A 24,123-nucleotide genomic window follows, 5' to 3' on the forward strand; every position below is an offset into this window, starting at 1 on the left:
CCTAAAGGGAGGGTGCAAAGAGGACGGAGCCAGGCTTTTGTCAGTTGTGCCTAGTGACAGGGCCAGAGGGAATGGGCACAAACAGAAATAGAGCAGGTTCTCTCTGATCATCAGGAAACACTTTTATTTTGAGAGTGACTGAGCACTGACCCAGGCTGCCCAGAGAGGTTGTGGAGTCTCCATCCATGGATATATTCAAAAGCCTTCTGGACACAATCCTGGGTAACTGGCTCTATGAGGCCCTGCCTAAGCAGGCAGGTTGGACCAGAAGACTTCCAGAAGCTCCTTCCAACCTCACCATTCTGTGATTTTTATTCAGAAAGAATCCTTGAGCCCTAGCACTGGAGGTGCAGTGGGAGCTAGATGGCTGGGCCTATTCCTAACCCAAGGTGGGAAATTTTTCCTTTCAGCATTTCCTATTTGTCCAGTCCATGCTGATGCTATGCACAGTACATTTTTACATTGTACAAACAATGTAAATTATATTTTAAATTGTACAAACACATTTTCAAATAGCTGACTATTCAAATAATGAATACTAATATACTTACAACATGAGTACCTATTAATGAGGCTCTCTGTACCAGTCATTAGTAGACAGACACATTCAATGAGTGCCTTGAAGACTACATGGACTAGTTTGCAGGTAGGCTTATAGTGAAAATTTCCAACTTTTAATTCTACAATATTCAGACACCCTTGAAAGGTATGCTGAATATGCTTAAGCAAAAAGATGGGCTAATTAGTTCTTTTCTGTTCTTTCTCACAATGTCTACTACCATATTTCTTGTGGTATTATTTCCACATAGACAAATACAAGTTATGAAAGCAATGCTCAGATAGCCAATGACAACTCTATAATGGAGGATTAACAGTTAAATATTTCATATATAGCAAGTGAATTCAGTGAACCAGAAGGTGCAAATATTTATAATAAAGACGTAGCTCTAGCAGGCTGTTATCTAGCCTTTCTGGTTGGCAGTAGCAGTGTGTGCATTTGCTTTGAAGTACTTTTATAATTTCTGGAAGAATACTTGTTTACCAGTGCACAAGTTACTTTACACATGGAAGATCACACAAACCTAAACCTAGAAAAAAAAAAAAATAGAGTGAACGTCACATATAAAGCCCTGAAGATTATTTTGCAGTGCTCCTGGTAAGCTGAGCCAGCTACAGATTATATGGTATTAAACATTTTACATGAAAATTATAGAAGCTATTTAGTCGTGGATCTTTCAAAGAGAAAAGCAAAGTTTTATGACCAGGACAACAACTATTGCATATCCTTACGAGAAATCTAGCAGTCATTGAGTACTACTGTTGTTGTAGTTGTAGCCATGCTGAGTGTGGATACCAAAACATAATGCTGTCTTTGGCATGAATATGTTTCACCCTGAAGATCTCCGATCATTTCAATATTGTCATACACATGCTGTGCTATTAATATGAAAGTCAACTAGTGCCTATATGTGCTTGTAAGGTAAAGAAATGTTTGGCTCAGCAAGACCTAAATACTTGTTTACATAGGGAAGTCAGTGTGAAACAGTAATGTGTGAAATACATCCCCATACCTGACTTCACACTAAATCCCTTAGTAGACAACTGCATGTGGACCAGCTTGAGACTTCAATAAATATTAGAGCCAAAAGTAGCTTTTATTGCCCTATTTCTATATTAAATAAAATTTTATTTATCTTATTGGAGCTTCCAGAATAGGACTAGGCTGAGATTAAAAAAAAAATATCTGTAAGCATTGCATAAAGGTTGCAGAGGAAAAGCTGGTAGGGAGTCTTGAAGTCAAAATGAAGGTTTTAGGAGGCCGGGCTCAGCAGCGGAGAAGGGGCTGGGACATCTGAAGCAGGAATGAAAGGATGACGAAGGAGTCAGTGGGTTTGGGGACAGGGGAAGGAAGGATGAAGGAGGGGTTGTGTGGGGTCTCTGGGGCTTTTGGGAGCTATGGGAGATATCAGAACATTTTGTGACTGGCAAGGGAGTTTTTTAACCTCTAAGGTAGTTCTGTTTTCCAGATTTTCCTGCATTTCTGAAAGGTGAATTTAAAAGAAACAAAAATATCTGAGAGTCCCATATGAGTCCCGGACTCTTGAGAGTTAAGGATTTAGTAAGAACACCAACATAACAATATTCTGAATAAAAAAAGAAAACATAAATACTAAGGATTATTATAAGGATAACACAGACTATAATTACGAGGAAGTTGTTATTCAGCATTAAAAGTCCTTGTTTCCCCTTTTCTGTTATTTATGGCTCCATTCAGCTGAAGGGATGACTGTCATTTGGATATCAGCTAGGTGAACTTAAAACTTTTTATGAACAAGGTTTGATTTAAACTCTGCTGGATATTACTTACACGATTGTCTCAGCTGCCACAAAGCTCTTATGATACAACAAAAAATATGTCAAATTAAAACAAACCAAACTTCATGCTACAGCAAATGATGACAAAAGTATACCAGTAAAATAGAAGCTTTCTAAAGTATATTTCGGTGTAATGCCTTACTAAAACCACTGTCTTCCTAAAGCTCTTGATAACTAAATCTAAGAGCCTTCCCTCTCTGTTTAATCTCTTCGATGAAATACACTCAAAGCAGTTTAGATCTGAGTTCCTCACCACCACACCAGTTCTCTCCCGGAGGCCACCGCAGCAGTACAGCTCTTGTGGACGCAAACACCCATCCAGGCACAGCTCTGTTCGTGGAGTTTGCGAGTGTTTGTGATTCCTTGTGCCTCCTGATGACAGTTCATTTGAGTCAGCAAAAGTAAAATGCAAGAGAGTCTTTCTTAATGGCCTTGAGGTGTCATTACAAGTCCTGTACAGATTTTAGTCTTTGGGGGAAGAAAAACAAAAAAAAGAAACCACTTTATAAATCAATACAAAACTGGCAAACATTGTTCTCAGAAGCCATAATCTTACTAAGATTTTTAAAACAGATTTTCTCTGAAGTTCTAAAGTCCATTATGTCTTTCTGTGGCTCCCCTTCCTCTCCTCTGCCTTTCGCCTCTGCTCTCACATCTCCTGACATCCAGGACACTTCATTTATTCTCAAGGTTTTGGCTACTGCCTATATTTACCAAAATCTAATTTATCTTTCTGCTCCAAATTTTATTTACTTCAAACTTTCGTTTCAAGGGTAACAGTTTTACAATTGGAAATTAAAACATTCTACTCAAAAACCTTGTCATTTTCTCTACCATTTAAAACCTGATTACTGTTCCTTCTCACCCAAACTTCTAAACAGCACTTGCTTTTTTTTTCCTTGTCTTTTTTTCCATTTGTTTTATCTCATGCATTTATACCAGTTTATAGTTCTAAACTTTGCCATACCTACTGCCATAGTCTTGTTCAAGCAGTTTTACCTAATCTCTATTACTACAGGTACTCCCACCTTCCTACTTCAACCTCTTTCCTTCTTTAATCTAAATTGAGGAATGGGGATTTTTTTACTGATCAGAACCCATCCCTTATCTTTGGTTGGCATCAATACACCTGCTGAGTCAAACAGACAATGCTGCATCAGTATGAATCATTGTTTCTTCTTAAGAGGTGGAGACTTGCCATTTCTAAAGCTCAGGGATTTTTTTTGCAAATGCCATTATGCAGCAGCTTTAAAATAGCTCACAGTTATTGGTAATTTGCAAAGATAGAGAATTGTATTGTAATCCTGGAAGCTCTGTGAAGTGTAATTTTCCAGGCTCTAAGCTTGACTTTTAAAATATTTCAGGTACTCATTCCACCATATTATGTCACAAGTTCTTACTGGAAATAATTTTGGGAGTATTTTAACTGCCTAGTTAAAAACCCCAAAACATTGTGGCACTTATTGATATAATTTTTCTCAGATGACTGTTCTGCTGCATCTGCCTGCCACACACATCCCATCACGCCTTAGTAATCCCTTCGACAGCTACAGCTGTGCCACCAAATACAAGTAGTTTCTTAGCCCCCAAGGGCCCAGCTTTGAATTAGTGAGTGCTAAACACTGTCCCTCCCACAACAATTTACGTGATGCATTTTGTGATGGTTTTTGTTTTCCTTCTGTCACTAAACTCAAACTCAGAGTTTCCTACCAAGCTGTTTCACGTGACACATAAATATTAAATTCTACAATATTAGTATGTGGAAACTGTTTGGTTTTTCACATGTTTGTGCTTATAAATGGTTCTGATGGTTTACTTGCTATTATTCTGAGTCTTACGGGTCCCAGAGTTCAGTGTCTCAGGAGGCATCTTGGTGTACTCGTGCTTTTTTCCTTATCCTGCCATCTCCCATTACTTTGGAAATAACCAAAAGCCAAACCCAATATCCTTAAGATTTTTATCATTCCCTGAAATCTTTATGCCTGAAAGTAAAGATAATCACAGTCCTGCTGTTTTCAGGTTGCCCCTGAAGACCTGGAATGCACTTGTTCTCTGTGCATAGCACAGAGGGGGGAAGCAACAGAAATTAGTTTCTACATTAAGCAAAGTGTCAAAGGAGCATCTGGCAGGGAAGAAAGGCAATGTCAGAAACCTGTTGGAGGAAGGTGACCAAAGGACTGATACACAGTACAAATGTTTTTGTCAGCTGGGGGAAGAAGAGAGGACTGTGTTCTCTATGCCAGAGTTCAGGAGAAAAATAACTTAGTCCCTGCTTTAGTGAAAAGGAGGTAGCAGAGCTTTCACTATGCATTTAAAATACAACTGATTCAATTAAAAATAAAGGAGGTTCATCTGCAGTCTGAAAGACAATTTAAATGCTCCTTTTTTTTTTTTTTTTTTTTTTTTTGTGACCCGTGGCTTTTCTGAGTGCACTGAGACAGGACATTTTATGTAATCTAGATTCAGTCAAGAAGTTATTCACCATACTGGAAAATATTTATACACTTGTACCAGAACTTCTCCAGGTCAGGGTTTGCATATCTTCCCTTGTATTTCCCTGTATACCTATTAGAAATGCACAGAACTCTGTCTGCCCTGTTCTCTCCTTTTCATTTTTCCCCCATGTTTGTCCAAAACATGGTGTAGGCACATGGTGTGATTCTTGGTCCTGTGCAGCAACAGGAGTTGGATTTGATGATCCTTGTGGGTCCCTTCCAACTTAGGATATTCTATTCTATTCTATTCTATTCTATTCTATTCCATTCCATTCCATTCCATGGCTGAATAGTCTGTTCATTTTAACTGTGATACTTTTCACAGTAAGTTTGTATTTTTCTTGATATACAGTAGATCATACTGACTGAAGACATACTGAGAGAACCCATCCCTGACTGCTAATGAAACCTGACATCTGTGCTGTTGATTACAAATGTATTAAAGTTGAACATTTGTTGAAATTTTTATTAAATGGCATAAAAAAGATAGGAGAGTGGTTATTGTCTCAGTTGCTATCTGAGAATCAGCTCTTCCCAACTTTTTGGAGGACTGTATATCTGAAATAGATACAGATTTTCAAGGCAGGGGAGCAGGAATGAGAGAAGGAACATCTGTAGATGGTTTTGCCTGAATTAATCATCATCTGGAAAAGACAGAGCTTAAGTAGTGTGCAAGGTAAACACAGTGAAATGTGAAATACTGAAATGATGGGCAGGACTGTATTTTTATCTCATGAGTGAATAAGACCAGGCATTGTAATTCTTCAGAAATGGAACTGGCTGTGAGGGACTCGTCTCATGACTACTTAGGGAAAAATTGAGCCTTCCTCAAGACGCACAAGCCTCAGGAGATATGGGCTGAAGTGTTGTGAAATGCTTTTGTCTCTGCCATTCTGAACCCTTTGAACACTCATGTGAGCAAGCCTGGCTCTAGGAAAAGCAAAGAGGGTAGTTGTCTATTGGAGCAAATTCCTGCAGGCAACAAGCTTCTGCTGTTCACTGAAGCAGGGATCAGCTGCTTCTAGGTAAGGCAGCAAACTTGTGGCTTTCCCAGGCCCTTCCACTTAGCTTGGCTCACAGGCTTGGCCTGATCTGTTGGTGTTTCCCACCATGCTGACACACCATATGCCTGCTCTGATTACAGATTACCCAGTTTAATCTTACACCAAACCATGTGCTGCTTCCTGAGGAATATTCACAGCCCCTCACTGAGCACTCCTACACCTCAAGATGCCCAGGAACAGCCCTCCAGCTGAAAGTATGCCTTCTATAAATTAAAAAACCAAAAACCAAAAACCAAAACCAAATACCAAAACAAAGAACAAACAAACAAAAAACCAAAAAAACCAAACAAAACCAAACAAAAAAAGAAGCTGTTATTATCAGCTTCTGCATCCAACATAGACAAAGCTAAGGCAAGAGAGTTTGTGGCCATATGTTGGGTAGACAGGGTAGAGACTAATAGGAAATCTGAAAATGTGGTGGGTTTTTTCCCCAGGATGGAAGAAACTTATGGGTCTGCTGAGTGTGGAATTGTGGAATAATGTCCATACGTAAAAGCCAGGCTATCCCTGTAATGCAAGGCTCAAGGACACAAAGACTACTCTGTTTCTCTTACAACTCTTGTACACTGCAAAATAATATGGGAGACAGACTGGAAAAATATATTGAGATCACTTATTGAGAAAGGTGGTATGGCCATCAAATAGAGTACAGAAGTACTGTGACACAAAAACTGAGATGCTTGCAGTTTCTGCTTTCAACTGAAAACATTATGCAAATAAAGACATTCATTGCAATGTGTTCTCCAGAGCACAATGAACATAGCTTTTCTGGGGAAACCCAGAAAAGGAAACGTGAGCTCATTACATGTATCTTATGGTGCTGTGATTTTATGTAGCTTGAAAAAATGAAGACACAAAGGAGTGGGTTTGACCCGAGAAAAATAGTCAAGCCTCTAAATGGATCACATACTTGCAGAGAGAGGTGCTCAGTAAGCCCTGCATTTGGCCTGGTTTTAGGGACATTATTTCAACATGAGAGTGACTCAGACTAGTCCCAGAAGTCAATCTGTCCGAATGTGCACTGAATTTGTCTGCCTCTGCTTCAGACTGGCCTAGCGCATGCCAGCCTGCTTTTGAGATGTGCTGGCTTTGCATTGAAGGACTTCAGTACCTCTATCAGGCACAGTGTTCATGGGAATGCTTAGACACATAATTCCTATTAAAATGAAGGACTCAAGCTGGTAATAGCCTACATAAACACTAATGAAATGTTCACTGTAGGAAACTGAAACTCTTCAAATATTAGGCTTAACCATGTATGCATTCATATGCATGTGGATACACATAAACTGTTGAAAATGGAAATCCACTAGGACCAACATGGAAGTTGTAAAATTTAAGCATGCTTTTCTTGGATTTCTTTTCCATGAAAAGCATTTATTTATGTATTTGCAATGCCACCATGAAAAATTGTCCTTTTTCAATCTTTCTGTGCATACTGTAAAATTATATGTAGATAAATATCAAGACACATAAATACATATATGCAGGCATAAAACTGTATCTGTGCATGGTAGGCAAATGTATATATATAAACATACAAGGAAAGTATTAACTGAGTAAAAGACTTTTATTCTTTGTTTAGTTTAAAATCTCTGGAGTTAGTATAATTCTTTTAAAATTACTATACTGTATAAAGACACACAAATATTACATATTCAGCAAAAACTTCTTGATAAAACAAAAGCACATTGGTACAATCTTACAGCTCATGCTCTTACTTTCCAGTCACTAAGGTGTGCTTCAGACTAATGACATTAGAGGCTAAGCATGGCAGTGACTGGAGTCCAGGCTAGTAAGCCCTGCTGGGATAATTAGCATGACCTCCCTGCTATTGCCATTAAGAGACATTAAATGAGGGAATGCCCAAGGAGGAAAACAGAAATGGAAAGGACCAGACAAAGATGAAGTCTAGGGACTGGGAAAGTGGACAAGGCAGTTGCAGAGAGTTCCAAGCATGAAAATGTTGGGAACAATGGTTTCATATTCTGTAATATGATGTAATGGTCCCAGCTGGTCTTAACCTTGATGGAAAGGCTTTGTTTAAGAACTATAAAAAACTTTTTTTTCATAAACTCTGAGGATAATCTGGGAAGAGAGAGAATTTGTCTTATCTGAATTATGTGGTCTTTGTTCACACTGTATTCCTCACTGAATTTAGGGAACAATATGAGAGCCCTCCTGTGGCCAGCTGAACACCTGTAAATTCCCTTGATTGCAGTCAAAGACGAGACAGCCCACTAGATCATTACCTTGTGTCTGATTTCTTGGTTGTTTTTATCACACTATTTATTGTGCAGAGGTGTGCATGGCATTCTCAACAATATATCAAAGGTGACTGTCCTCAAACACTGATCATCTAAGTTAGAGCATAGACAGAGTGAAGTGAAACACAGAGGTAACACTAGCACAGAACATAATGACTTATTATCTATTGCTGTAAGTCAGCACAACTCCACCAACACAGACAAAAGAAGATAAGTGGATTGAAGAGGTAGCCATATGGAACACTTTAACAAAAGGCAGTGGAAAGGATGGCTCCAAGCACCAGTCTGTGTCTTCATACACAATGCACTGACATTTACACCAAGACGGAATAGATGTGAAAATCTGGGCTCTGACTGGGTATTTTTGATATATCCCTTTGCAGAATTTAGATACTGTACAAGCTATCCCACAGGATTGTTGTTAATAGTCTCCTACTTCTAGACAACTTGAACTCTACCAGGCTAATCCTCATTCACATCAGCTTGGTTTACGGAAGTATCAGAACAAAAGGATTCAATAGCATAAGAAAGGCTGAGAGATCACGCTTTCAATATCTGTAAGATTTCCAGTAAAAAACAATTCTTTTGCTGAAGGGGCAGAAAAAGATGCTATGCAGCCTCTTAAAAAAAGTGAGTAGCTGGTCTAAGTACATTGAGACCTTGAAAGGTTAGGAAAAGAACAACTTATATTATAAAGGCTATGAACCAAAAGAATCCCTTTAAAGCTAAGAAATTTTAATTCAATTTCTTACTTTCATAAATACAAAAATGCAATCATTTTTATTTTATATAGTTTAATTCAAGAGGACATACTGAGAAGCAACAGCTTAGCTCCTCTGAACAAATGTGCTCTAAGTTTAGCCTGAAGAACCGAGTGTGTGTCCTATGCAATGCAATGCATCACATTACTGAGCTCTTTAAATGGGCATAGGCAGCTGAATTGTCAATTGGGAGAATTGTCAAAGGTAATTTACACAGTATTGCTGATGATTTTCATTTACATGAGTAAAAGTGCAGGCAGGAAAAGCAGTATTTCATCCTTCCAGTGCAACATTAATCAGTGTTGCCTACCATACAGTCATCAGTTTTTCATGTTTTCTAAGTCAGAGCAAAATGCTGTTCAAATAATTTTTATCTGCAGTTTTTCCAGCAGCAGATCAGCATTACCCCAAGCTCCTAAATAGTTGCTCCCTGCAATTTTTGAGTTTCATGATCTTTCTAGACTTCTAAATTTAGCTGTCTTTGCTCTCCTTGTCAGGCATGTACATGTGACAAACTCTGGTTCAGTAAAAGAATTTTAACTTGTGAATTAAAATCTGCAAATCGAAATCGGTCCAAGTGGGGGCCTTTCTCTCTTGGTAATACAGCCAATTGATCAGTAGATGGTGGTGGTGCACTGTCACCTGATGCAGTTGGCCAAGGACAGCACCCAGCTGTTAAAACATTTTTATTATAGAGCAGAGTAACGGTCTTGGACATGACCGAGTTTTTAATATATCAGAACATTAGAACATTAAGAAATGATAAATACTAAATATACGTGTCTTATAAACTAGGAGAAGTTGTATTTTCTTTTTTTTCTTCTTCTTTTTTTCGCCTAGAGTTTCAGCAAACTTCTAATCTTCCTTTTCCTCATCCTGTATTTTAATTCAGTGGGAAGAGAGTCCTTTACCTTTTGCTGTTTTCATATATTAATTAAAATGATAGAAGGAAGGAGAAATAAGAGTGCGAAGATGCCTAATGAAATTGCCAAACTCCAGAAATTCTTTCAACATGGTTATTTGCCGCTTTCCCTCCCACATTGACTTTGTCACGCAGCAACTCTGGAGGTGAAGAGGGAGAGAAGGAGCTGGTTTCAGTCTCCTTTTCCCAGGCAGATAGGATGGAGAGGACGGGCACTGGGGACATCCTTCACCTGTTCATGGACAGGATTCTGGCACACCTCTGAGTCTTGATCTGTTTGCACTGCTGTGGGTATTTTAGAGCTTCTTTCTAGGGATATGTACAGTATTACGCACCTGGAGCCAGTGTGCTTGTCATGGGGAAGGACTGTATTGGTCTTGGGGTCTCTAGTGAGAGAGAAGTAGTAAAGTCTTGGAGCAGGACCACAAATGAGTGAATTAGAGCTGCCTTTCTGAGCAGTACAAGTGCTGAAGCTTTATAGCAGGACCTCTGATGGGAGTGACATGCTGAAAGCAGTCATGAAATATTGTAGGCTAGGGACCCCATAGCAGGGGCAGATCAGATTTCCAGTTAAACACGTTTGCCACCCACTGGCCAGGCTGCAGATTTGCCTGTTGCTGCGATGGGAATTAACAGCTTGTAGTTGTAAGTATTAACATATGATGGATGATTAGGATGTAGAAAGCATAGTTTAACAGTAGAGTATATTTGAATATTTATAGGCTTTTGTTTACCATATTAAATGCAATGACTCCAGAACTGGGCAGTGACAGGGCCACACTAACACCTTTAATTTACAGCTCGCTTCTGCCATCAAAAACAATACTTTCTCAGTTCCTAGGTCATACTTCCTAAGCTGACTAACAGATTATGTTCATGAACAATCAGAGCTAAAGGAGCCATTTCATTTGGGCTGTGCATAGAGTCTGTTATGAAGGTAAAACCAGACATTAATTCAAAGTTGAACTAGTACTTGAGAAGAGGGTGAGAAAGCTGATCCAAACAGTTCCTTTTCCTCAACCATCTGGTGCCAGAAGAATCTGGTGTCAGAAGAGAGAACTGAGGGAGAAGTCCAGACAACTTGGCTGAAAGCATCTTCCAACAGTATTGGTTCCTATTCAGTTTTGGTTTTGGTCCTATCTTCACCCAAAACCAGAACTGCATTGTGAAGGTGGATGAGTCTACCTCATATCAAAAGAAGTAGTACAAGCTGGGCAGAGAAACAAAGAAAAATGTGCCTCAAGGCTAGCAGGCCAGAAACAAGAAATTACCTTTTCAGATTTACCTAACATGAGTCAGATTATTTTTCTGCTTTCCTCCCTCCCTACTTCACTGTAATTTTTCTATCACCTAGAAAGAAAAGCATGTTTAAAGATGTAATATGAAGAGTAATTCCCGTGCTGCCCATTTTGGATTTGAAAGCTGGTAAGAATTTATTGCTCAGTAAGTTATACCTGATACTGTGACATTTCTAAGGGCAATGGTTATGTAAATACATCCGTATATTGTCTCTGGGGTGCCACTGCAAACAAAAAACACAGTCCCCGCAAGGTAATGATATCACCTTTACGTGACTGAATACAGAAAATGGAAGACCATAAAAAGAATGTTTTATGAACATTTTCTCTGTTATTAGGTCTTGGAAAAATATGTATTGTTTCGAAGGAAAAAAAAAGTAGTGAAGGAGTGAGAAATTTAAATAATTTTCATGGTACTTCAAATATTTAAAAGGGAATACAATAAAATACAAAGAAATTCATAAACTCTGATTTCCCAGTTATAATTAATTTTGCACTCTGAAGGTGTCAGTGCAGAAACATTATCCATGTCAGATAAAACATCAAGTCTTAGAATGAAATTAATATCTTAAAGAAAAATCATAGCACAGCTTGTACTGTAAGGCTTGGTCATTAGAGAAGTTATTTTGTATAGCTGTTTCTTACCCTATAATTAAAATGATAAGTTAACCGTAGTCATGACAGTTCTTCCTTGATTAGTGTATATTATTCTTATATCAATCTTAGAATCATGAACTTCTGGCAAATTGGGTCTAGAACCTCCATATGGAGTCATGAGGTTTTGCATGCAAATGGAATTTCTCACCCCATAAACACTCAAGAAAATGTAAGTATCTTCAGTAACCAGATGGAGCAAATAGTCGTTTAAGGCATATGAAAGTCATGAATATTGCAGGAGAATAAAAATATATTTTCTGTATATATATATACACATATATATATGTATTCGATGTAGAGTTAATGTTAGTTATCACGCATTTAATGTGAAATCTCTTTTTTTCTTGAATAAATGCATGGCAAAAGATTCAGGGACAAGGTACTACCTAAAGATAAATATCATTGTCAACACTGCAATAAAAAATACCAAGGTCCCTCTGTTCCTTGCTATGTTATAGGGCACAGTACTGCACTCTCTGATTTTGTAGATGATGCCTAAATGCAAAGAAAGGCAGACAAGAAAAGTCAAAATTGGGTCTTTGACTTAAATGCAGTAATTTATTTTGTGCTGACTATTACCTCACTGAGAATGTTTCCAAGAAAGCAACATTTAGTACTAAAGGTGAATTTCGTGCTTTCCAAGGCATGCTGTGGGAACTTTCCTGTTGCCTGAAGAGCAAATGAGTTTTTCAAGATGATACTTTAAAAAATTGGCACTCGGCTGATTACCTCTTTCTACTGCTGTTGATAGACTTACAAGCAGTACTGGGAAGACTTCCAGTACTGGGAAGAACACTGCAAGGTTGCTCTTGCCATTCTTCTGCCTTAGGCTACACTCAGTCTCTGCAGTTCAGCCCAGTGATCCAGACATTATGTCCCAAGTCACTCCCCAGAGAATACAATTCGTATGTTTCACTGCTCTGCCTGTTCAGAAACACTTTCTAACATCTAACCTAAACCTCCCTCAGTGGCATATAAAGCTTTTAGGTTTTTATCCTATCCAACATGAACATGGCAAACAGATTACTTCCTTCCTCTTGCAGCAGCAACTTTTTACATGTCAGAAGCTTGTGTCTGTCTCCCTCCTCATTCTTCCCTTCTTTTGGCTGTCAATCTTTGCAGACAGCTAATCATTCTTACCACCCTCCTTTGGACCCCTTCCAGATGATTCACATCTTTTTAAAAATAACTTGAGTGGCCAAACATCCCTTATAATGTGGGATTTCCCATGTTTAAGCCTCAAATCTCACATGCCATGTTAAAAACATGTGAAATATTGCCTGCTTGAATATTTCCTCTTTATTAAAATAGGTGACATGGGTTTTGAGGTTGAAACATAAAAACTTGCAGCTGCTTTCCTGCCCATTCTTCAGAGCAGCCTTTGGCAGCAAAGAGCCATGACTTGGATGTAGCTGAGACAGAAGTAAAAGCCAAAGCATCCCTAAAAGAGCTGGGGAAGTCTGAAGAACAGTGCACACCCTGAAGAACCAAGAAGGCGTATCAGTGTTTTAAAATTCAGAACCCACCAATTCTGAGATGCTGCCCTGCATCAGGTGTAATCCTTCTCCCAAGGACTCACCAACATAATAAGAAAATAAATACTCCGGTGTTTTGTAGACAATGCTTTTGTTTATACAGCTCAGGAGATGACATTTTAGGTCCCTGACTACTGTTTGGCTTGGGATTCTCCATGCTCTCTTCTCTGCAAAATGCTATCCAGCAAGTCATGCTCCATCCTGCATTTGCTCAGTTGCTTATACCTGATTACCTAAGGACCTTGTCTTCACTGTGCTTCCTCTTTTTCTTATCAGAAGACTTTTTTAATTTGCCAAGATCATTCTGAGTTTTGGTCCTTTCTCCATTACTTTTGCTGTTTCTCCCAGCCTGGTGTCATCTGTGAATTTATTGCCTCCTCACCTTTCAAGTATACAAATTATTTTAAAAAGAACCCAAACCAAAACTATAACCAGACCTTGAACAGACCTTTGAACTTTATCTTTTTCTGATGTATCTGATGTAACTTTATCTGATGTATCTTTAGTTTCAACAGAGAATCATCTACTATGTTATTTGGAGCAAGTCAGCAGCAGAATGGACTCTACTCCTCAGACACCATTTCCATGGATACAATGAAACAAGGTATGAGTTTGCTTCTTCCACTTCTAGCTGTATGGAATTACTGTGTTGCTTGTAGAAGCCAGATTCAACTCTTGTCTCTGGAAGCAAAAACTGGAGAGTCATTCTGAGTGTCCTCAGCCCTGTCCACTGTGGGAGAAGCACTGTTTCAGAGACATGAGTGCACATCTAGCTGGGGCAGAATATGAGATCAACCCAAAGGAATAAACATCTCCTTTCAGAGCTAAGAATACTCCAGCACTAAGAATGTCCTCTGCAAAATACCTACTACAGCAAATAGGAATACTTTTTCTTGGAGTCCCTAGGTAACTGATAATATAAGAGAGAAATTACAGTCTTTTTCAGCCTCTAAGACCTGTGACATTCAAATACAGCAGTGTCCATCACCTCTAAAAATATAAGCTGTAGCAGATCCCAATTGCATGAGAAGAATTTCCTTCAATATCATCAAAAGGTCTGGGATCTCCCACTTTGTGAAGACTTTTAGAGGAATCTTTTAATAGTTTTCTATGAATATGTATGAATCTTTCCAGTCTGGGGCCTATCTGAGGAGTGAAATTTGGCATTTAGGAAATACTTGAACCTAACTCACTTCCTTTTTTCCCCCAGCATTCTGACTGATGACATTTCAGAGTAAAAGAAGGCTTTGCAGCTGACCTTTCTATTCCTGCCAGAGAGACCTTACAGGCAGTGGCAAATTCTGTCATTACACAAGGTGAAAAAGATACGATTCATCCTTATCCAGTCTGGACATCTTGGCAGGATCAGAAATATATTTCTAGTTAATTCAGTCCCAATGCAAAGCTTTCAGTGACCAAAGTAGGTGAAAGTGAGTGAAGAAAAGAAACTTAAACAATGTTTAAAGTTAATTTCACTCACTTATGCTATTTTCAACTGAATTTCTAACTTTTAAACCAATAGCTATTATTATCCAGACCATTAAAAAATAAATTCCTGTTGAAAATGGAGATGGTGGTTTATACCATCCACTTGCCAACAGTGAGAATAGAGGTGGCTGGAAAGATATGAAATGTATAGCCTGTGCTGATAGAACATGGGCTCACAGGATTTATATGCATTCAGGGACCACTTACAGGCCTGTTTTGCACCTGTGTGGCCAGAGATGTGAATGTCGTGGGCTAGTTTTTCTTTGCAGCGATGCAAGGAGGTAATAATTCCCACATTTTTCTCTCAGTGACAAGGGGAACGTAGCTTTGAGAGCGGGAAGGCTGAGGATTGGGACCTCTAGTTTCTCTAAGGTGTTTTTAAAAGATTCTTTAACTCCAGACACTTTGTATTACTAAGCTCCTTATAAAATGATGATGTTTATGACAATCATTTTTCCCTGTGAAATTTCCTTTCTGCTCAAGTATTTACAGGAAGAAAAAGTTTTCCTTTTTCCTCTGTCAAATCAGCAAAGCTTATCCTGTGAGGATTTCTGAATGAAAGGGGGAGATTAGTGTTTCAGGAACATACCTTAACTCACTTTAGAAACATTTACTGGACTTCCTGCCATACCTCCTGTCCAGCTGGCTGTGCAGCCACTGCCCTGCCTCCCTCTGTGCTTCAGCTTTATTTTATTGGAAGGAATTGGGGGAAAAAAAATCCACAAACAAGCTCTGAGATACTTTATATCACAAAATCCCACTTGGGATGTGATTGTTTTTGACTAAAGCAGGGAGCTTCACTAAATGGGATTAAGGAAATTTCCAGCTGCTTAGAGATCCTCCTTTTCTCTGCCTCTCACTGACAGGGGAAAAAAGTTCAATTGTAATTGCATTGCAGGATAATACATCCAGTGGCTTTTGACTCAGCACCCACAGCTATCACTGCCTCAGCTGTACAAAAGGGAGCCAACTGCCCTCAGGGGTTTTACCAAGACCTATTTCTCACCAACACAGAGAATATTTATTTTGGTCCTTAGATGCACCTTGACATTTACAGAATCATAGAATCATAGAATATACTGAGTTAGAAGGGACCCATCAGGATCATCAAATCCAACTCGTGGCCCTGCATGGGATCCCCCAAGAATCCCACAATCTGCCTGAAATTAACAGCTCCAGTTTTTATGTTCTGCTCAAGAAGTTTGGGAAAAAATGCAAAATATCTTTTTTTTTTTTTTGAACATTAGGTTTTCACAGAAAATCACTTCAAACATTTTCTTTCCTATGTCTTTTAGTTTTGGAGTATGTTTCACTGTGATAGTGATGGATCTGCATAGTAGGATCACACAACAATTTTGTTAGGACAAAATAAGATGCAGAAAAACAGCAAAATACAGCAATCCATCTTAAAAATAATAACCCCCACACCACTGCACAGATTACTTACATTATGTTTTTGAGATTAATACAGTATGTTTCAGAAAGTCAGTTACCCTTTTACCCTACTCTGTGAGTTTATCTACTTTCATTGGGCTTGGTTTCCCCAAAAAATTTAGAGGGGATATTAAAAAGAGGCTTTTTTGAGATTGAGAACTATCTGATCAATATGCTGCTATTGGGCTTTTTTTTAACAGCATAAGTAATCTCTAATTGTACTTTTGATATATATGTTTTGTTAGTATAATTGTATCTGGCAGTAAATTCATAGTTAGAAAAATAGCCCAATCCATCAGGGTTTTTAAAATCAAACTGGTCATAGAGTGTTGGGGTCCCTCCCCTGCCATGGAGCCCTGGGAGAGGGGCCCTGGGGGGGAGACACGGGGTTTCCCTGCCCCTGGTCAGTCTCATTCCCCATTGGTTGGTTTGTGCTCCCTGGTGTGGCCAAGGACCCTCGGGTCCCGTGACTGCGGAGTTCCTGAGCAGAGCCCCGGCCATGCGGCTGGAGAAATAAACATCTCTGAAACATCTACCACGAATCTGTCCATATATACTTTGTTTCCACAGGACTCCTGGTTTGAAATATACTTGTTGCAGTAATCCCCGCTGCGACAATAGAGGAATTGTATAATTTAAAAAAGCAGATCAGTACTTAATTATCTGCCCGAACATGTGTCGTTATTTAAGGTTGCTTGCTATTTAATACTATCAGTGACTTTTTATGAGGGGAAATTAAAATTCTGTGCCCTAAGGAGCTTGTGAAAGGTTTCATCAAAAGAAAAAGGTGCAAGTGTTCATTAATATGCCGTGTTCCAGTTTGAGGCAGGGAAAGTATGTGTGACACCCAATGTACTTAGAACTTTTCTACCTTATATTCTACTGTCCAAAATCTGTTTTACCTTTTCATTTCTCTATCAAAGTCTGTTATGCCAGCCTATGTCAACGACAATCTCTCCTCATGATGGAGTAGAACCAACAATGCTGCTCATCCACCAGGATGCCAAACGCACCTGGTGCAGGGTGTGTGGGCACTGGGGTCCTCAGGGAGCAGCCCACTCTGCATCTGAACCATCCCCACCATGGAGCGCTCTGTGCCCTCTCCCCTCTCCTTCATCTATGGGCCTCTATACAAATATGCATGATTTCTGTATGTGCGTTTAATCTTTGATGTTTAATTCAATATATGAAAGTACTAAACAAGTACAGTTGTTTTAATGAGTACACCAGAATTTTTTCCTAGATGGATTTGAAGAGAAATTTTGCTTTTACTTTAAACATTTCCAATATAAATGTCTACTTTCAAAGGAAATATAAAGCTTGCAGAAACTGTTCAACAAGGTGAGGCATTATCTTCTAAATAAGTTTTCATTTTTTCCTAAGGAATCCAAAATATCTGGAATCCAAAAGATCAAGAAAGTTGAAATTAATATTCTTTGATTTTGCAGAAAGACTTGCAGGAAGCCTCAGGTATTTTTATTAGGAGGTTATTACCTTAACTTTATAATTTTTTAATGTAAATGAAGCTGTTGTTAAATGCTAAGTAAGGTTAAATCATGCTCTGCAGAGATTGCTAAGCAGTTTGACGTGAATTTGTGCTCTCCTCTTGACTACCTGATTTTCTTAGGAATTAATCATTTCACTACTTCTCCAATTGCCATAGAACCTAAACAACTTATTGAAATGAGCCAGAATTCCCAAATAAAACAAAAACTGCAGAAAAAATAGAACAGTAGCAGGAAGAGAAAAAGTTCTGACTGGTAGGTAGGAACAAAAATTTCATAATATATTCTTCAGAGTGTGTCCCACTTGCACATCATTCTTCCAATTAATCAGATATTTAATCAGCCATAAGAATATCAATAAAAAATAGCCAACCTCCATATTTCTTAAAAAAGAAATATATAATATTACATTGCTTTTCATTAATATGTTACTTTTCAGTGCTGTCTCTTCACTGTTTTTTTTCACCATGTTCCCCAGCTTTCACCCACAAGCCTGCTAGAGGGGCCTCAGGGCTCCAAAGTGCAGCTTGAATGACACATTTATCACTACTGGAAACTTAGAGACTTTATGCTCACCTGGTTCCTTGGTGCCTTCATCACTTAAGCACATTTTTAATCCAAGCATTTCCCAAATGAAGCCCTCCACAGATGACTCCCTTCCCAAAGAAGGAGTTTTGTTATTCAGTTAGTTAACATAGTTATTTAGTTAACTTAGTCTTGCTAAGGACTGTTGGCCAACAGGAAAATGTGTGTCTGAAAAACTTAGGTTATGTCCATATGGACAGGTTGAAAATTTGATTAAATGTTTGACAATAACATATCCAAAGTGTTCAGTTTCCATAATGCATCAGGCTCATTCTCAGTGTCTCCAAAACATCAGGAGAGAAAAGATGCAACAGTAGAGTCTTTTATGTAGAAAATACTTGGCAAATATACAGGCCTGATGAAACATCCTTTGAGAGGCTAAACAAATTTCTACTTGTAATTCTTTTACATCCCCTTTAAGATGGTATTTTCTCCCCTAAATACGATGTTGAAATTCTACTTTTAGCAAGTTTAAAAAATAAAAGTTACATTTTCAAAAATGAAAAACAAGCCTCTGTGAATAACTAAATCTCAAGAACTATAGCTACAGGGCTACAGACACAGGCATTCCACCACTCAAAGATTTCAAAAAATGCAGTGTTTGAGCTTAATAAACCCAGCATCACCTGCAAGCCAGATTAGTAAAAGAGTATGGTCTCCTGCCAAACTTCAGGGAAAGTTCATATTTTCAAGAGTTCATAACCCAGTTGTAAAATGTTAACACAACTGTTTTCCAGAGTTCTTTTTGGTATACAAGTTTCAGTTGAGAAATCCTTCCATTTAATCAAATATAGTTCACGTTAAGGGACAAAGAAACAAACTTTGAATCTATTTGCAGTGTTTTGTTTATAACACTGAAGTTTTACCATTGGGAACCATTGTAAGACATAGAATACAAATAGTTATTTGTACAAATTGAAGAAGCAATGTTAATTATATAAGCACCTAGTTTTGCATACTACTTTTCACCAGTAGATTTCATGATGTCAGATGTCATACTCCATGTTAATTAGATGAGCACCTAGTTCTGTGCAGTACTTTTTACCAGCAGTTGCCAAGAAGTCAGGTTTGAGGTCTCTGATCTACAATCAAAGAAACAAGTTGAGTGACATATAAGCTGATGTACCAGATTGGGAACCAAGGTAGGAAAATCGTCTGGGGATCTTTACTCCTAACTGGGCCTGCTCACCACAAAGCAAGTTACATGTGTAGTAAAACGTACAATGCACCATCTTCACACACAAATGTGTATTACAAATTCAGGTCTGTAACAGCCTGTTCACCTACACAGCTCCAGCCATGGGCATAGCCATGGCTCGCTCTGGCAGAGAGAGACCAATAGCCCTACATGGCCCCAGGGAGGGTTTCATTTGCCTCTCAGGGGCACCAGGAGTCTGTCATCCATGAGGTTTGGAGCATGCCATGCTGGTATTTTTCTTTAACAGTAACAGGAGATAATTATTATAGTGTTATGGTATCCTAAGAAACAGGTTTTAGATAGAGATTCTGCAGCAGTCCTAAACACCTAGATATCTAGATATTAAACCTACAGTTTTTAGTGGTACGTAAATTCAGTTCCCTCTCATCCCTCTGCAAAACAAAGCAGGGAACAAAGTCACCCAGTATTATCCTTCACCTCTAATGTCAATAGTTTTGTAAAACTTTCTTTTACAGTATCTATTGAGTATGAGCATTCTCCACTTCATACGGCAATATCTCATGTGCGAAATTGTCTTCTGTTGCAATTTCTGTTTCTTAGCCTATGAAAACCTTACAAAAATAATAAAGGTCCTAAAAGAATATATAAAAAGTACTGGTCTGATTTCTTGCTGCAATATAAAGCTTAATCTTCAGTCACCTCTGTGAGCTTACTCATATCCCAGCCCAGGCACTCTTATGACAGTGCAGAAGGAACATCTGTCTATGCAGAGCAAACAATTATTACCCATTATGAGAACAGCACTGGAACAGAGATATAATTAATTACAGTAAATTTAGCACCATGAATTGAAGGACTCAACTCCCATTAGCAAACAGGGAAGGGAAGCTCAGTAGGCAGATAACATCTTTTATAGGCAGGGATCATATAAATGCTCATTTCACACTTATTTAATCTTGCGAAAACACTGTTAGGAGGAAAAAAAATTGTTCCTGGAAAGCAAATGAGCTATTCAAAGGCATTCAGACATCCCCATACAGAGTTTGTGTTCAAGAGAGCCCTGAGCAGTCAGGACAGCCCATGATCCAAGCTGGCAGACCTGCTGGGACACGATGGAGCCCTGAGTGCCCCTATGGACAGATGCAGAGCAGTGCTGCCAAGGTGCCTGCCTCACCCCTTTGGATGTGTGCCAAGGTAAGGATGAACCAGCATCCATGCTCTGCACCACAACCCACATGTGGTGCACACAAGAGGCTGCCTGGGGTGAAGGATACCAGGCGGGGTAAAGAAAAGGGTGCAGCGCCGCGCAGGCACCCTGCCCAGGGTTTAAAACCTTCAATAAGGTTCTGCAGTGAAAAACAGTGCGTGATTACTGGCATACTGCCATTCTCTGGAGGTAAGAGGAACCACCAGAGTGGGTATGTTCTTGTGAAGATTCCTGAAAATGAGACCACTGTATTTGGGACCAAAGTGTTGTAGCACCTTTCTCTTTATTTCCCAAGTATGCAGCAAGACAAAGCAGAAAACAAGTTATTAGGAAAACAGCAATGGCTTTGAGATGGGAATGTAATAAAAAAATCAGAAAAAACCAGCTCACTCTACCATATCTAAAAACCCAACCAGCCAAAATTTCAACTAAGATCTAAGAATTAATATATGGACTGACCATGAACTGCTCCAGATATGTTGGAGGCTAGATGGTGAAGTTTCTACAGCACTCTCTCTGAACCACAGGCTGTATCAGAAAAAGTAGAGCAGGAAATACTTTCAGAGATGGAAAGGTCTGTTACATTCCTTAAAATATTGGCATCTAGTGCTGGAATCTTTTTCCTCTAATAAGGTACAGGTCATGAGAACAACACAACAATGAGGAAGGTCCCTTGCACTCTCTCTGTAACACTTTTGTCAGGGAAGAACTAAGAAATGTGTAACTGCTTTGGTAATTTTGTAGCCTTTGGTTCACAACTGAGTAATTGGTGCTGAGGATTCTAGTAATGTCTGGAGTAGACACCAGTACTCTGTTTTTGTGTAGTCACTTTTTTCATAGCCTGTAGGTAGGAAACTTTAATTTAAATCTTACTAATAACATAAAATAAAAATAGCTATTGATTTTACTGACATTTTAGCATGCAAGGTATTTTTAGAAATTATTTGGAACCTCTATCTTCACAGATAGCTATATTTCTATTTTACTTGTGAAAGAATATAATTTAGGTGCAAAATGTTTCAGTTAATTCCTCTCTGATACTACAAACCTTTTCTTACTTAAATCTGTAAATTGATGATAAACACCATCAGCTGCAGAATTCTGTAATGTAATTTTTAGTTACTCAAAACACACCATGTCTCCAAATTATTGCAAGTCATGTAAGTGTCCAAGTTAGCTGCTAGCCCTGTGTGAAACTGAAACTTGGGCACCAGGGATTTTGTCACAGGGTCTGAGTGTTCATTAAAAATGACAGAAGTAAACAAGACATGGAAAAAAAAGGTGTAAATTCAGAAAACTAAAATCTAAATCCAACACTTGGCATCAGTCCCTTGAGACTTGAAAACCACAGTTTTATTTGCAGTTTTCTCGGGATATCAGTTGAAAGTCAACATGAGTGTGCACAAGCAATGCACAGATCTGGAAATACCGCTGTGTCAGAGTCTTGGCTTTTACCCCAGACAGTGCCAGGGTGTGTATGTTAAATTGTTGTGGCTTTAGAGATGACACTGCCTTCATCCATGACCCCCTTGCACAACTAGAAGGACCACCAGCAATACCAGTTCCTGGCCTGGCAAGTGCATTGTCCAGACCAAAACACCTAAAAAAGTAATGTTAGTGATTAGAGAGAAACAACTTTCCCATGGCAGCACCCACAGAACTGTCTTTCATGTTTTTCTATCATCAAAGGGCTAAACAGTGATCAGTGTATGACTCTACAACTGTTTCCACGGATATTTTATAATTCAGACATCATGTCCCCCAAAACTTGTCATATGTAAATGAAATTTCTTTATGAAGCACTTAAAATCATGTCCTATGCCCTACAGCTGTGTTCAAATACTTCCAGGTCAAGTAAAATGTATAGCAAAATCAAATTGGGTATACACAATCACCTGTAGTTTCTTTAAGCAAGGCCACCTCAGAGAAGCAAGAATAATAGTCCAGGAAATGTTGAAGAGATTTTTTTTCCAGCCAATATACACAAATCTACAGTTACTTTGCTACCAGTGGCCAATTTTCCTGCACCACACTGTTGGGGAAGATGAAACAGGAAAGCCTTATAAATATGATTGCCTGACAAAAGATTTTGGGAATATGAAAACTACAGGCGACATCGAAATGAAGGCCACTTTTGAAATACCAAATCTTAGTTACTGAACAACTGGAAAACAATGGTATGGCCGACTGAAGGTAATCCCCTCTTGATTGAACAATACCCTCTGCTTGCAGGCAGGTCCAAGGGTCAGAGCAGACCCTACTAGCTCAGCAGAAGGGGTCCAAAGAGTAGTTTTTAGAAGTTAAGATGTAACACTCTATGGTAATATAAGAACTCTTATAGGCTGTATGTAAATGCTATAGGATTTGTATCTTGTATTAGATTGGTTAGTGACAATTAGAATATTCAGTACAGAAGATGATTTATTGTATTGTAACCAGGACTTCACCATTCCATCCTTTTCTCATCACTTCTTCTTCAATTCCATTCCTCTCTTACTCTTCGCACACTCTTACACTCTCTCTCTCTCTCTCTCTCTCCTTACTTACTCGCTTACTCTCTTGCTCTCTTGGGCCTGCTCAGAGCTGCCAGCTGCAGCTCTAAGCAGTGCCCCTATACCCACGCCCTTTGCAATAAACTGCATGTTCCAAGATCTGCTTATAGAGATCTCTCGTCACCGTCACCGTCCGTCTCTGTCCATCGCGACCGTCCGAACCCCCCAAGATACCCACACCACACCATAAAAATTGTTGCTTAATCTGGCCTGAATTTTTGTATATGTTTAACAGTGCTTCCCTGCCACTGTTCATCTGTTATAATAAAACAATACTTCTCGCTTGTTTATACTTCTAGCTGATTACATTCACATATTCTTCACAGCACAGTTTTTTACAACAATTCAGGAGCCTCCACCCCAATAAACCGGAATGATAATCCTGAACAATCCTTCCCATCCTAACAGTCGGAATTTATTTCTATGCAATTTCTCCATCAGCTACAGCCTTTGCAAATCTTATCTAACACTGTCTCATCTAGGGAATGTTCTAAAATCAGATTCATGCACATATAATTGAACTTTTTGCTTGGCTTTTCTGCAATTTCTATTCTGTAGCAAAGATAGCATTTTTAGTTCTGACAACTCTCAGAGATTATTTGAAAGTGATGTATTTGCAGATGGATTAAAAGTATCTCTGTATTTTAGTTATGGTATTTGCAATACTTGTCCCTTGTAGTGATGGCAACAGTCAATTTCATCTAATGATACTTTCTATAAGGACATTACATTTTTATATTTGTAGACCAACCTCTACTTATTTGAGTTAATTTCTGATAGCACCTCTGGCATACATCCTCTAAATGTCCAGTTTTCAC

General features: G+C 38.7%; 1 long non-coding RNA gene across 1 annotated transcript; it reads right to left on the reverse strand.

The window, feature by feature from the left end:
• Window positions 1–523: 523 nt before the first annotated feature.
• Window positions 524–14,862, reverse strand: LOC121671708. The gene is made up of 3 exons (XR_006018583.1): window positions 13,903–14,862; window positions 2,630–2,844; window positions 524–1,088 (listed from the first exon to the last, which is right to left on the reverse strand). It is a non-coding gene; the product is annotated as an uncharacterized LOC121671708 (long non-coding RNA).
• Between the last annotated feature and the right edge of the window lie 9,261 nt (window positions 14,863–24,123).

The sequence above is a fragment of the Corvus kubaryi genome, unplaced genomic scaffold, assembly GCF_017639235.1.
Source record: "Corvus kubaryi isolate FWS band 111438036 unplaced genomic scaffold, C.kubaryi_AGA036_p1.0 37398, whole genome shotgun sequence".
NCBI lineage: Eukaryota > Metazoa > Chordata > Aves > Passeriformes > Corvidae > Corvus > Corvus kubaryi.